Raw genomic sequence first — 13931 nt, 5'->3', positions numbered from 1 at the left:
TTTTCCAGCAGCTAAAGAAGAGGTCCTGGCACCAGTGCAGGGGTCAGCAGCCATCACCAGTGACCTGAGAACTGGGTGGCAGTTCTCACTTCTAGCGCAAGGCCCCCTGTCCCAGTCTGGGAGCAGGTGCCTGTCTGGGGTGCCAGGACCAGCCACATCTGTGCAAGGCTCTGCTCCATCTGGTGAGTCCTCCCTGCCCAGGTTTATTCATCCTGAGAACGGGGCTGGCCATTAAAGGGTGCACTGCTGGTGGGGGCGGCTGTGGCTGTTGGTGTCCTCACACCTCAGTCTCCTCACTGGGCACGTGGCTCTCACTGCCCCCCCTCTGTCCCACCCCCAGTTGCCCCCCATGAGCCCTCTGTAATAACATGTGCCTCTCATCTCTGAGTGTTTCTGCTGCCTCGTGTACCCCATTATATTGTAAATCCCATTTCTGTTTTCCCTCTTTCTCCAAGACCTCCCTCTGCTCTGGGTCCCATTGCTTTTCACACTTCCTTTCGACATTTCCCTCTATCCCATTCCCTGTCTTTGCTTTTTCATTTCATTTAATTGAATTTTTCATGGAGTTTTCAGAGGTGGGAAGGTGGTTTTCTTGTCTATATTTTGGTAGGAATTTTTTGGGGGGTTTGGAGGGGGCTGTTTGTTTTTTTAAATTTATTCTAGGAGCATTACATTTTCCCAGGAATTCCTTACTTTGTTGAAGATGGAACATTCCCTTTTTATGCCAGCTTTGCTGTATACTCTGTCAGTTGCTGATACCATCTCTCTTAATAAGAGCAGTGGTGAGATTGTCAGCAGGGGCTCAGGTAAGCACGTTGTCTGTGTTTGTACATGGAACTCCAGCAGTTCCCCAGAAAGCAGCAGGGGCACAAGGCAGTGTCTCACAGGGCAAGCACATTGTTGTTCTGAGTTAAAAACCCAAACACATGGGATTTTCAAGCCAGACTGATTATTGTGGGCTTCTTGTTTCCAGGGTACAGAACTTGGATTTTTTTTACCTTGTTTTTGAAACACTTGTGGGGAAGGATGTGGACTGACACCCTGAATGCTGCATTTCCAGTAGTGAAATTATTCCCCCTTGGACAGGGCTTGGAACAGCCTGGGCTAGTGGCAGGTGTCCCTGCCTATGGCAGGAGGGGTGGGACTGGATGGGCTTTGAGGTCCCCTCCAATGCAGACCATGCTGGGGTTCTGTGCATGCTTTGTGTCCTGCAGTTTGATTCCTGGGAGCCTCTGTCCTCTCTGGGCTCGTGGTCTGGAGTCGGTGGTGAGGTATTTCTGCCCGTTTGGTTTGTGTCTGTTTGCCTCACTCCTGCAGAGCTGCAGGTTCTCATGTTTAAGTTATGAAGCCCCAGTGCCCTCCTGGCCTGCCTGGATTTATCACCAGGCTGGGTGGAAGACAAACATTCCTGCTGGAAAGGCTTCTGGCAGTGGGGAGGAGAGGAGAGACACCCCACTGGAGAAACCTGCCATGCCGAGGTTAAACCCTGGGGTAACCTGATGTGTTGGGGGCTTTGGGGGGATGGAATGCCTTTAAATCTTGCAAAATTCAGATTTTCAGGTGGAAGAGGGAACACTGAGCACTAGGTTCATGCTGTGGAAAGGTGATCAGCTCATCTGGTACCTGGCAGAGGAGGATCCATGGGGGGGGCGATGGAAAGATGCTGGGATTTAGGATGCATTTATTCTGGGACAGCTATTTAAAATCAGTCTTGCTCATGGAATTGCTTGTTTAAAAGAGGGCTGACTGTCATGCAGTCAGGAGTAAATAGGTTTTACAGTCTGGAGCTGGTTGTGTGGCACAAGTGAAACTGTCTGTCTCTGTCTCCCACAAACTGAGCAGCAGTTGCTGCTGTATTGGGGTCTGGAAATTATGGAGTTCATAGGCTGCAGGCTGCTCCTCGGTTTTTAGGGAGCATTTCTTATTTCTTGACTCTCGGTTCTGCACACCATCTCTTGTGAAGTTGCTTTTACAAAAATATCCCTCTTTATGGGGGATTTATGGTGTTTGTGGCTTCATTTCACTTCTGTAGATACCATCAGTCAATAAAACGCTGCACTTGAAAGAAGATAAACACATGTCTGTGCTTGGGAGTTGTGTTCTATTAGTGCATGGTTTATCTGCTGCTATGAGAGCTCAAAAGCAAGATAAATACAAGGACCACATATGGAAAATATTCTTTCTCAGTGGGAGCTGAGTCTCGTGTGGGTGGGAGGCGAGGGGGTTCTGGTGCTGCAGGGCTGTGGGTTGGTGACCAGGAGGCCATTTGAGGGGTTTCTCCCTACATGTGCCAGGTGGGATTTTTTGCAGAACCTTGTGACTCTGTGGGGTTTGTGGTGACCTGCCTGTGGTGCACAGCTGGGTGGAGTTTGCTGGGAGGAATTTGTACCCAGTCAGAAACGGAGGAAGGAGAGGTGTTCACGGAGTTGCTTGGCAAAAAGACGTGGTGATATCTGAAAAAATGAAAACCTTTGAGAGCATTATGGATAATTATGGAATTCAGATTGGACGTGTTCTGTGCATTTTTCATGTCCCTACTAGGAGGAGTACAGCAGTTCTAATGTTTAATGCATGTATAGTAATAGCAGGCTGAACTGATCTCTATGGGCCCATTTGTTCCATCACTGTCCAGAAGGAAATAAATTAAATTCTATTTTAGACTGTATTTTGGATCTGGATGCTGCAGAGGGAGAGATGAGAAGAAGGAAGCAGGGTTGGGGGCGTTGAGGTCTGGGTAACATTTACATAATGCACTCAAGATGCATTCCAGTTCAAACCAACACCCGAGACCCCCAGGCCAGGCAATGCCGGTGAGCGCTGCTCTCCATCCGCAGTGTGGAGGATCCTTAGGTTGAGCTACTCAGAACATAAAGGGTTTTGAGAGGAGCCGTTTTGCTCCTAAGATGATGTTACATTTGTTGGAATGACGAGCTGGGTGCCCAGCGTGCCCCAGAGCCACCAGGGCAGACTGAGCCTGGCTGCTGCTTTAAACAAATGCTCCTGTGTCCCAGCTCCAGCCGGCAGCCAACCCTCATTTAGTCACCAAACAGACAAAAAACACCGGAGACCTAAACAAAAAAACCCAAACACCACCTCCCAAGGCCATTAGCACCTTCTATAGCACATTGTGGCTGCTTATCTTTGGTGGGTTTGGTTATCCTGATTATTTCTAAAACTTTGAACGCTTGTTTGTTTTATAACGTTCTGCTACTACAGAAACAATCATACCTGTATTTTGTAAACCCCTACGGGTGCTCTGATTGCTGGGAGGCTGAGCAGGACACGGTGGCTGTGGAATACCCTGCACGGACTGCCGAGGAGGGTGGGGCGAGGAAATCTGCCCTCGGAGGTGAAGGAGCTGAGAGCTGTGCAGGGACCCGACTGGGAATTGCTCAGGCTATCAGGGATGAGCAATGCTTTGCTCACCTTCTGCACTGTTTTCTTTCCCCCTCTTATTTAATGATATATTTCCTTAGGAGAAAATAACAAACATCTTGCATGGTTGTTTATTGTTTTAAGGGAAAGTGCCATCTAGTGATTAGCACGGGAACTTTAAGTAGATGTAGTACTTTTCCTTTGAATTATGTGGGAGCATTTTGGAGATATATGATTATGCTCCTCCGTCTTTAAAGCTTGACAGGAGATGTTGGGACTGCAAAACTTCCCTGATGTGCTGTGGGCTGTGGTCCATACAGAAGCAGCACTGTCCATCCCTCTGCTGCTCATTGGAGCACAGGGATAATGTTCAGCAAGATCCATGTGAGCACCTGCAGCTTTCTGCTTCAGCAGTGCCCCTTTCCCTCTCCTGATGTTGCACAGCCCTGCTCTTCTAATGGCTGATGCTTCTTGTTTGGCTTTTGGAGTCTGACTTGCTCAGTTGGCACTAAATCAGAAATTTGAAAGCGTTTCAGTGGGGAGACTCCCATTTGAGTTTAGTTTGATGTGTCTCTTGGGGACACAGTTATTGGCTTTGCAGTGCTGGGTTAATGTTGGACTCTGTGATCTTAGAGGGCTTTTCCAACCTACACAGCTCCATGATTCTACTGAAGGAACTGAATAGATACATTCAGTGCCTTGAGATGATTTGGGTTTCAATGTTGCTGATCATTTCAACAGCACTTTCCAGCTTGCACCTGTGTACAAATGTCCCTGCCTCAGACTGGAGACCTATGGGATAGATTTGAATCAATTTAATTGTATGCCCAGCAATCTCCCCAGCCTACCATCCTGGGGGCCCTTTATGATCTGCCCTTCTCCAGGTATTCAAGGAGCAAAGTAAAGAAGCTTTAAGTTATGGTGAGCAGGAGTTCATGCCCTTCCAGTTGCTTTTGGGAGCACAGTTACTCCAAGGTTGGTGGAACAAACCTGGGTTTTCTTATTCTGTGTTGCAAGTGTCAGACTGGGACCACTGAGAAGAGTGTGCAGAGAGAGCCTGTGGAGTTCTGATCTTAGAATAGACATCAGTTTGCTTGCAGAAACCAGAGGAGATTTTGGACAGCTTGGAGTATTTTAAAGCATCAACTTCTGTGTCAGTCTTTCTAGCCAGACAGAAGATCTTCTCCAAGATGAGCAAATCACCCTTTTCTACACACTTGTCTGCCCCATTTTAATCTTTCTTTCCCAGTTATGTAAATAGCACCAGACTAATATTCCCTGTGTACCCCTGGTAAGCTGATTCACTCGCTCCACGTTATCAGACACAAAAGCACTGTAGGGCTGGTTTGTAAATTGAGTTGGATTTTTATTTTACATCTGTGTTATTCCGAGCTCTTATGTAAACACTTGGAATGCAATTTCTATATATACTCGCCTTGTTATGCAACTCCCCTGTGCAGTGATGCCAAAGGGATTTAATTTTCTTATCGGTGGCTTTTAGAAGAAGTGATCAAGCATTCTTCCTATGGAAAGCACTGGGAATCCTAAAGGGAAAAACAATAATAAATGGCAGAAAACAAGGGCAACTACAAAATTAAAAAGAGAAGAATTAAAACGTTTCTGAGTTACAGAACTATTTCTGGTGGCTTTTGCTGAACGCCTGATGATCGCTGCAGTGTGAGCTGACTGCGTTTGCTCTTTATGGAACTTGCTGGATGGTTCAATCCACATATCTGTGTTCCAGCCCACGCCGAACACGTTCCGTGTGTGTTTCTGAGGAAGTGCTTGTTTGGAGCAGGTGTTGGTCAGCAGGGCTGCGATGGGCGGCACTGCTGGGAACGGGTCTGGTGCTGCGTGGCACCGTCAGCACGGGATGGGAGCAGCCACGGGAACGCGCCAGAAACGTGCCAGTGACATCACGGCGGGAGCCGCTGCCCAGCAGTGGGAGCTGGAGCTGGCCACCGCTCTCCCAAAAGCCTCTGGGGAATCAGAAATCTGCTGCACGTCAAAATCGATTTTTAATTGCAACTGATTTAATTTTCCCATGAATTAATGCCTTGTGTGCCAAAAGGCTGAAATGCTGAGTGCTGAGGCTGCTCCAGCAGAGCTCCTCTGACCCTCACAGAGCTTTTCTGTCCATGTTGCAGCTCTCTCTGTAAAACCACCGGAGGAACCCAGTTCTGCTGCCCGCCAGGCTCCTCTGACACGTGCAGGGAACTCTGTCTGTGCATCCCCCAGTCACTGCTCGTGTGCAGCTCCTGTGCACCCAGCCGAGCCTGGTCCAGCCATGCAGGCACTGCCCGTCCTGCCCTCGGCAGCCAAGTCAGGACACCAGTGGCAGGTATCCCAGAAACTGCCTGCTGCTGGGGGACACTGGCCAAGCCACTCCTGGTGCTGGCTCTGGGCTCCCTGTGGGGCTTTGGGCTCAGTCCTGCAGTGTTGCTTTGGACCAGGAGGTGGTGAGGAGATGCTTCCCCCGGGAGCCCAGCTTCCTTCACCCAGCTGATCTAATCTAACACCCACAGCTGCGTTTGCACGCCTTTGGGAGCCCAAAGTCCAACATATCTTTTGCTTCATCCTTCAGGAGTCAAAGCAAAGCACATCCTAAGTGCGTTTTTAGAAAGATAAATGTCTGTAGTTCTACACATTTCTCTTTCCAAAGTAACTGTGGAGATCGAAGGTTAAGCTGCAGTGAAAGCTGGTTTCTTTTCCTCTCGGAAGCTGTGGGAGGAGGACAGAACTTGTCCTCGGGAAGGGTCCTGCCTTTTGTTTTGGTTTGTGGTTTCAGATTTTGTAAGAGCAGTGGAGCCGAATGTGAAGGCCCTTGTGTATTAATGATGGAGATTATCTGACAGCTGCTTTACCTTCGCACAGCTTCGCGTCACTGCTCGCAATCTGCTGCAGTGCTGCACCGTCCAGTTAGACCTTCTCCCCCTCTTTTCACTAGGAATGTGCCTTTTTTAAATGCCTTCATATCCAGGTGGGGGGTAGTTAATAGCTGTGCGCTACCAAACTAGCTTATTTTCTGGTTTGCATAATGTCTTGGAGTCCCAGGACAATCTCCACAAGCTCGGATGTTTAAGTTGCCGTAGGCTGCGGGCAGGAAATAGATTTGTTTGTTCCTTCTCAGAGCTGTTGTGAATTTCATTTCAAGGGGAACTAAAATCGTTTCTTTTTAACTTCATTGCTGGGTGAACAGCTGGATTTAACAATCTTCGAGGGCTTTTCTAACCTAAACGATTCTGGGATTCTAATATAAGCTTTTATAATTGAAGAAGTGATACATTACCCTTTTACCACTTTAAAATGCTGCTCTTCCTGCGTTTTGCTCTGTTTTAGTAATACAAATAATGGTATTAATTTAATTTTGTATTAATTTTCTCATGCATGTAATGAAATCCTGTTTCCTTGTTAATCCAGCAACCTAAGCAAACACAATATATGAGCATTACAGGAGAACACTTAATCTTTCCTCTTGTTTTTCTCTAATGGGTTTTTGATCTCTAAAGAGAGTGAAATGAGAGTGTTTCTGTAGAGACAAGGCCAGGTATTACCTTTCTGTGTTAATTACAGAATTTTAGTCGTTAATGTGTTGCTGGAACACCTTGAGGTGGTGGTGGTCTCGGTCTGTGTTTGGGAAACCAAGCCCCTACAAAGGGGTTGGCACGAGAGAGTTTCAGTCTGGGGCAAACAGGCTGCATCCAAGCCCCAGAGAATTCCTGGGTGGTTTTTTTTAAAGTCTGGGTCTTTTTGCAAAAGTCTTTCAACACTGGAGGTGTCTCGAGGCTCCCTTGCTCTGTCCCCCGAGGCGGCGCAGCGCGGGGTCTGCTGGCAGTGACAGTGAGGGGCTCTGCTGAACAGCCACTTTGGCAGCTCTGGGCTCGTGACAGGGCTCAGCTCTGTGCTGCTGACCGGTCCAGCGTCACACCCACGATGTGGTGTATTTTTTGTGTGACGTTTTTACGTGGCATATTTTTTTCTGTTTTACTGCTGCATGCACTGGGAGTCTGAGCTACCATTTCTATACAAATGCTGAAATTTATAATTCCTTAAAGGGTATCTTCTGTGATGTTACTTTTATTTCATTAAAGGTTTTCTCCCTCTCTTTCTTTGTGGTAACTGAGGAAACCTGAGAAACGGTGTCAGAGAAAAGAGAAGACCAGAACAAAGGGAGGAAGAGACATCCCTGTGACAAGGGTGACCTCAGCTCAGCAGAAGCAGACGTGACTTGGGAGGACACATTCCAATGGAGCCCCAGGAGTGTGTCTCCCTCTCTTCCCTGAAGCAGCACCTGCAGACTGGGATGTCCAAAAAGGTGAATTATGATAATCCTGTTAATTCTGGGCAGGTGGCAGGGCTGGGTGAGGCCCCCTCACTCTGGTATCACCTGCTGCAGCAGATTACAGCTCTTGAGTTTGGAGTTTCGGGCAGAACACGGGTTGTTCTTAAAATGTTTACGGGGTTTGAGGTTTTTTGCCCTTTCCTCCTGGCTCAAAACTTTCCTGCCAGGGGCCTGGGCAGAGAACTCAAGACTCCACGCCCTGGGGAAGGGGGCAGAAAAGCACCTGTGCATTCAGTTTGTGTCAGGGTATCTTCCCAGGCTCATAAATAATGAGCTGTATGGAGCTGAGCCTCTCTCTCACATCAGAACCCTGAGAGTTCAGCCGGGCTCTGTACTGTGTACCCGAGCCTGGCCCCGCTGACGCGTCAGCAGCCCAGCCCAGGAGGTGAGAGGGTTTGTTCTGGGGTGCAGAGGAGACTCAGCCCTGCCCGGTGCTCTGTGGGGCTGGGGGAGGCAGCCGGGTCTGTTCCTGATGTTCCCTGACAGGCAGGTCATGGCGGAGCAGCCCTGGACACTGCAATATCCAAATAACACATAATCCCCCGGAACCCAAGTGGAAAATGTTGTTCAAGCTGGAGAGGGACCAGAACCGCAGCTTCCTGCAGCGTTCCCGATGCCTCCCGGCTGCCTGGGGATGCTCCTCAGTCCCTTCCACCCCCTCATCCTTTGCTAAAGCAGCCCTAATTTGGAACTGTCAGATGTGCCCATACGGAAATGGTGCCTGGTACCAAGGATCAGCATTTCTCTCATCCGGATAATTAACCTCTCAGTCAGCTGTGCAGTTAGGTCTGAGCTTCACTGAGCTGTTCATCAAACCCTTCTTTCATATTCCCATACGTGCAGCTCAGTCTGTGATTTATACAACCCAACATCAAACGTTGCTCTCAAAGCTGCTGGGATTTTTTTTTTTCTTTATTCCTTTTTAAATCCTCCCTGGTGGTCAGAGTTGGGAGGGCGAGTCCCGCTTTACACAGGGTCATATCCTCTATATGGCATTAATTTGAATGAATTGTCGTAAGGTGTTGAGTAGATTTCTGGGAAGGAGATAACTTGGTCAGGATGGAGCTTAGAAAGGAACCACAGAAGTTTCCAGGCCCCTGCTCCCGTTCTCCCCTGGCTCGTGGGGAGTAGCTCCAGCCGCGTGGGAAGCAGAGCCGCTCGTTCCTGTGCCCAGACCGTGCTCAGCTGTGTAAAGCAGCAGCTGGGATCAGATGGGCTCCTGCTCCAGGGATTTCACGCTCCACAGCCAGTACACTCATCCATGCGCCTCTGGGGCCGTGCTGGATGTGTGCAGGTGTGTTGGGAAGGAGAAGGTAATCTTGGAAAACAGAGTGAGAAGGCACCGCTGCTCAGCATCTGCTGGAATGCAGCATGTGGGGCTTCCCCCGCTGCTCATGGGTGTCTGCTGGAAAAGGAGCATTTGGATCAGTCGCTTCTTTTCAGTGGCATTAAAAAACATGGAAGCTGGATGCTTTAGGAATGTTAAATAATAGTTCAGCACTAATTTTCATGCTGTGACAGTAAGATGCTTTTCCTTCTGTCAGCTGAAAGAATCCTATTTTTCCCTTTTTGTTTCTTTACAGGTCTTCCTTGTGCAAGATCTCCAAAGGACCCTTGAAGGGTTGACAGGAGGCCTGGAAACCATTCCTTGGGATGTGCCAGCGTGTGGCCTATGCAGCCTGGCAGGACGGAATGCAGGAGGTAGCTGGGTCTTTACCTTTCTAAGAGGTGGTGGTTCCTGCACAAAGGTGTTTGCCACAACACAGGCTCTCTCCTGGCCACGGTGCCTCCTGCAGGTGCAAAATTCTGCAGAATCCCTGGGTATCCCTGCACGCTGGTTTTGGGATGGGGCTGCTGGGCATGTCTGAGGTGTGCCGGCTTCGGGGTCTCAGAGCAGAGGTGCCCTGGAGGACGTGCAGTCCCACTGGGGGGTTGCTGCCCAAAGCCAGGGCGATGCTCAGGCCTTTCTCTACTCTCTGTGCTGCACAAAGGGAGATCCCAGCCCTCCTTGGAAAACCCCTTGATGCCAGGATTTGCCGTTGTAGGGAAGTCAGAAACAAAAACATTTAGAAAAAAAAAAAAATAAATGAATGGCCTAAAATCATTGCTGGCTGCTCTGCACTGGGTTCAGAGACAGCTTCCAGTTCAGGAAATGCCCAAGTACTGTGGCTGGGAAAGGCTGAGGTGGGACAGGCTGTGTCTGCCAGACACACCTCAGTCCTGTTCCTTTCCCTTGCCATCTGCTGTGGGGCACCCTTGGGCAGGAGGTGATGGCACAGCTGTCACACCTCTGAATGAGGTGAACTCCTCAGTGTTTGCTGTCCTTAATCCACCTGCTCATCATGTCCGTGTGGCTGCCCAGTTTGGGATGGTGGGGTGGGGGCTGCTTAGCTTTCCCCTTAAAGCTTTTTGCTTATAAATTCCTTAACAAAAGTTCATTCATAGGAGGGTTTACAACTGCACCGACTTAGCTTTTTAAACCACTGAAATGCAGGTAAAGCTTTGGCAGCCCACAGTAAGTTGTGAAGGGTTTCATTTAATCTTGCCTTTTAGTATTTATATGATTTTAAATCTGCCCAGTGCCTGCAGTTCAACTCCTGTGAGGTTTGGCTCCTTTCCTGTGCCCTGGCGAGGTCTGGAGTCTCCCCGTGGAATAGACTGAGGTTTGAGTCCAGGAATGTTTGTTACTCTCTCCCAGTGCTGCCAGTGATGTTACTGAGACAGCAGGCAGGGGTGTGGGATTGCTCCTGCGTTTATAAACATTGAGGGAGGAAATTCAGGGGCGTTACTGAGTAAGGTGCTGTTCCCTCAGCCCTGCTCCTACGGGCTCAGGCTGCTGTCCCTGCTCCTGCCTGGGCTGCCAGTGCAGAGAGCTTTGCCAGTGCTGACTGTGAGTTATGGCTATGGCCAGGAGATGACTGGCAGAGAGGGTTGCAGCAGTTTTTATTACCTGTATATAAACAGACCCTTAAATCTCATCTTGGTCCACCCCTGCCAGGGGCAGGGACACCTCCCACTAGCCCAGGTTGCTCCAAGCCCTGTCCAACCTGGCCTTGGACACTTCCAGGGATCCAGGGGCAGCCACAGCTTCTCTGGGCAACCTGTGCCAGTTGCCAAAGATGATTTTGGGTGCAATGAAAACAATAAATGTGCCAAAGAGGGGTGGGCATTACAGCCCTCCTGCAGAGCAGGCTCATTAGTCTGTGGGCTTGGTTTATGTGCAGTTCCCCAGGGTTTGGCTGTCCCTCACGGGCTCTGAGGAGCAGTTCTGTGTGTTTACAGCCAACCCAGGGCTGCAGGCAGGGCCCCTGGGGGTGTCTGTGAGCACCTGCTCACGTGTGCCAGGCCAGCCTCAGGAAGCACACTGAGCTTCCCTGCTGGAACTGCCCCGCAGGGACCAACGCGAGACCAGTCTGAATCCAAACCTTCTCCAGAACTTCTGCTGAAGTGCTGGCAAACAATGGAGCAGCTGCCAATTACTGGTATTGAAATTCACCTTCGTGCTGGAGCAATTTACTGCAGGGCTCAGTTTTCCTTAAAAACTGTTTTTGTTTTCTAAATAGAAAATTCCCTGAGGAAATCTCCCTGGTAACCAGAGATTATGTCAGGGATCCTGTGAAAATGTATTGTTGGTTTTCATGGACTCCTGGAAGAGAAAACAATTTTACCAGGAAAAAATCCTGATCAGTCAGTATCTTGCAAATGTTTCAGTCTAGATACTGAGTTGAAGGGCCACATTGCCCCCAAGAGCAGAATTTTAAGGGTGGAATAGCCTGAAGGAATGATGCTACTGTGACAGACCAAAGCTATTGGTAAAAAGGATTGGAGGGGTTTAATTTGATGCGTAAACACTAATGGATTAAAAGGGAAATAACTCCGGGCTCTCAGTCAAAAAGACAAATCTCCGAGTGTCACAATTACGGCAAAATGGATGAGGCTGCAGGTTCCAATCGTGGCAGTGTGAGCAATGAATTAAAAATGGGCTGATTTATAGAGATTGCGGTTCCTGGTGCATCCCGTCTGGGAGCACCAGCTCTGCTCTCCGTTCCGCACCGGTGGCTGCGTGGCAGCAGGTTTGTCTCACCTGCATTTGTGACACTGCCCTAAGATCCACTGCTGTGAGTGCTCCCAGAAACCACACAGCTGTTAGTCTGATTGAAAGTGTACTTTCGGATCTGCTGAATGAAGTGTGTCCAGGCTGGACAGCAGTGCAGAGAGAACTCTGGCAGGCGTTAGGGAATGGGAAAGAGGAGCCAGAGCGGGTTTGGCACCACTTCCTCCTCTGATCTGTCTTTGGGCTGTGAGGCTCCATGAGCCACTTTCTTCTACTCAGTCCTTTGGAAGTGTCCTCTCATTCTCTTGCTTATCCAGAGAGGTGGTTGGGGGTTTATTACATCTTCCCTGCTGAGAATATAGATCTGGTGGCAACAGGATCCAAAGGGGCTGCAAGGGAGCTGTAGAGAGGAACTTTCACAAGGGCCTGGAAGGACAGGACCCAGGGAATGCCTTCCCACTGACAGAGACCAGGGCCAGATGGGATACTGGGAAGAAATTCTTCCCTGTGAGGGTGGGCAGGCCCTGGCACAGGTTTCCCAGAGAAGCTGTGGCTGCCCCATCCCTGGAAGTGTCCAAGGCCAGGTTGGATGGGGCTTGGAGCAGCCTGGGCTAGGGGAAGGTGTCCCTGCCCATGGCAGGGGGATGGAACAAGATGGGCTTTAAAGTCCATTTCGTATGAAACCATTCTGGGATTCTGATTACTATCAAAGCTCCTATCCCCCAGAAACGGTCTCAGCTGCTGGGAGTTGTTACTTGGGAATGTTTGGTTGACAGGAATATTGCCTCAGCTGGAGTTACACAAAAATGCTTCTTTGCACTTGCAGAACCACTTCCCGTTCTGTGACAGATGACTCTCTGTTTCCAGACTGCTGTGTTTTGGTAAGAAAAGGACATCAAACACACCTGTTCTGTGGCAACTGCTGGTCCCAAAATATTCTGCAGTGACAACTGACCCATTCCTTGCACCAGCCAGGCATCTTGGTTTCCTGCAGTTCACCTTCTGGAGGCAGACCCCAGGTAAGCAGCAGCACAGCTCCTTCATTAGTAGGCACACTGTGCTTCCCTGGCTGCCAGCAGCAGTCCCAGAGCACAGACCCCTCCATCCACTGCCCAGGCAAGAGCCAGCAGCGTTCCCTCCACCGGCCTGGCCCACTGCTCTTCCCAAAGGACTGGGAAATGTGGAGGTTTTGGAACCACGTGGAGTAGTGTCTTATGCAGCAGGGAAGCCTGGACAGGTTTTCCCCTATGGTAACTGGGAAGGTTTGCATAGTGAGAGTGATTCCAGTTTGGCAGTGGCATAGGGAGGGATGCTGCGTGAGCAGCAGGTTTGGTTTTTTTTTTCCCCCTCCTGCTTTGTTCTCTTTTTGAACAAGTTGCATCACTTGCTGCATTATACTGTACCAGGAGGCAGCAGGGCAGCCTCTCCACTCTCTTGCTCTCCCCACAAGCTCCTCCAGTCCTCCAAAGTGTGAGATTTATTGTAGGTAAACTGCTGAAGCTCTCCAAAGCATTCCCTGCCCTGTTCCCTTGTTAGCACAAAGAACAGGCACTGGTACATGCAGTGAATCAAGCTGGATTACAGTGATTTGGAGGTGACTGCTCCACTTCTCTTGCTTGTGAGGAGGGAACAGACCCCATCGTTTAAACACAGTGCAAGAGAAACAGAGGTGGGTGTAAAGGCTGGCACTGCCAGGGAAGCAGAGCTCCATCGAAGCAGCCCTGGAAAACAATCCATTACACTGGATCCCATGTCTTTCTGCATTAATGGGCAGTGCTGGAGCCGTGACTCACTGGACCACCACCACTGTTGTCTAAAAATACCTCAGGAGAACATTTCAGATGGATATTGCAGTGAGTCAGCCTTCCCAGGAAAAGGGCTTAAGGAAAAATTAATGTACTGATGGCAACAGCTCTCATCTCCGGGGCAGACATTATTAGGGAGGGTCATCCTTGGTCATTCCGTGGCATCTGTCCTTGTTACCCAAGGCTGGCTCTCACCCCAGGGCCTCTGTCCCCAGGGCAGCTGTGCTGTCACCCCAGGGCAGCTGTGCTGTCACCCCAGGGCAGCTGTGCTGTCACCCCAGGGCAGCTGTGCTGTCACCCCAGGGCCTCTGTCCCCAGGGCAGCTGTGCCATGAGCAGCTGGGCTTGCCCATCAG

At 49.7% G+C, this 13931-nt stretch overlaps 1 protein-coding gene across 8 annotated transcripts in view; it reads left to right on the top strand.

Moving 5' to 3' along the window:
- Positions 1-80: 80 nt before the first annotated feature.
- The window catches only part of SLC24A3 (solute carrier family 24 member 3), a 134426-nt gene continuing 120575 nt past the window's right edge, over positions 81-13931 (top strand). For 5 of the 8 annotated variants that reach the window (XM_050315764.1, XM_050315768.1, XM_050315766.1 and 2 more), the window contains exons 1-3: positions 81-7690; positions 9301-9418; positions 12598-12790. The gene's annotated coding sequence lies outside the window, so the exon portion shown is untranslated. The remainder of the gene's footprint in view (positions 7691-9300; positions 9419-12597; positions 12791-13931) is intronic. The other 3 variants (XM_050315765.1, XM_050315762.1, XM_050315761.1) reach the window with 3 other exon arrangements.

This window comes from Myiozetetes cayanensis, unplaced genomic scaffold (genome assembly GCF_022539395.1).
Source record: "Myiozetetes cayanensis isolate MyiCay16 unplaced genomic scaffold, myiCay2020 scf2-11, whole genome shotgun sequence".
NCBI lineage: Eukaryota > Metazoa > Chordata > Aves > Passeriformes > Tyrannidae > Myiozetetes > Myiozetetes cayanensis.
The sequence above is the reverse complement of the archived record's forward strand: the minus strand, read 5'-3'. Positions and strand labels throughout refer to the sequence as shown.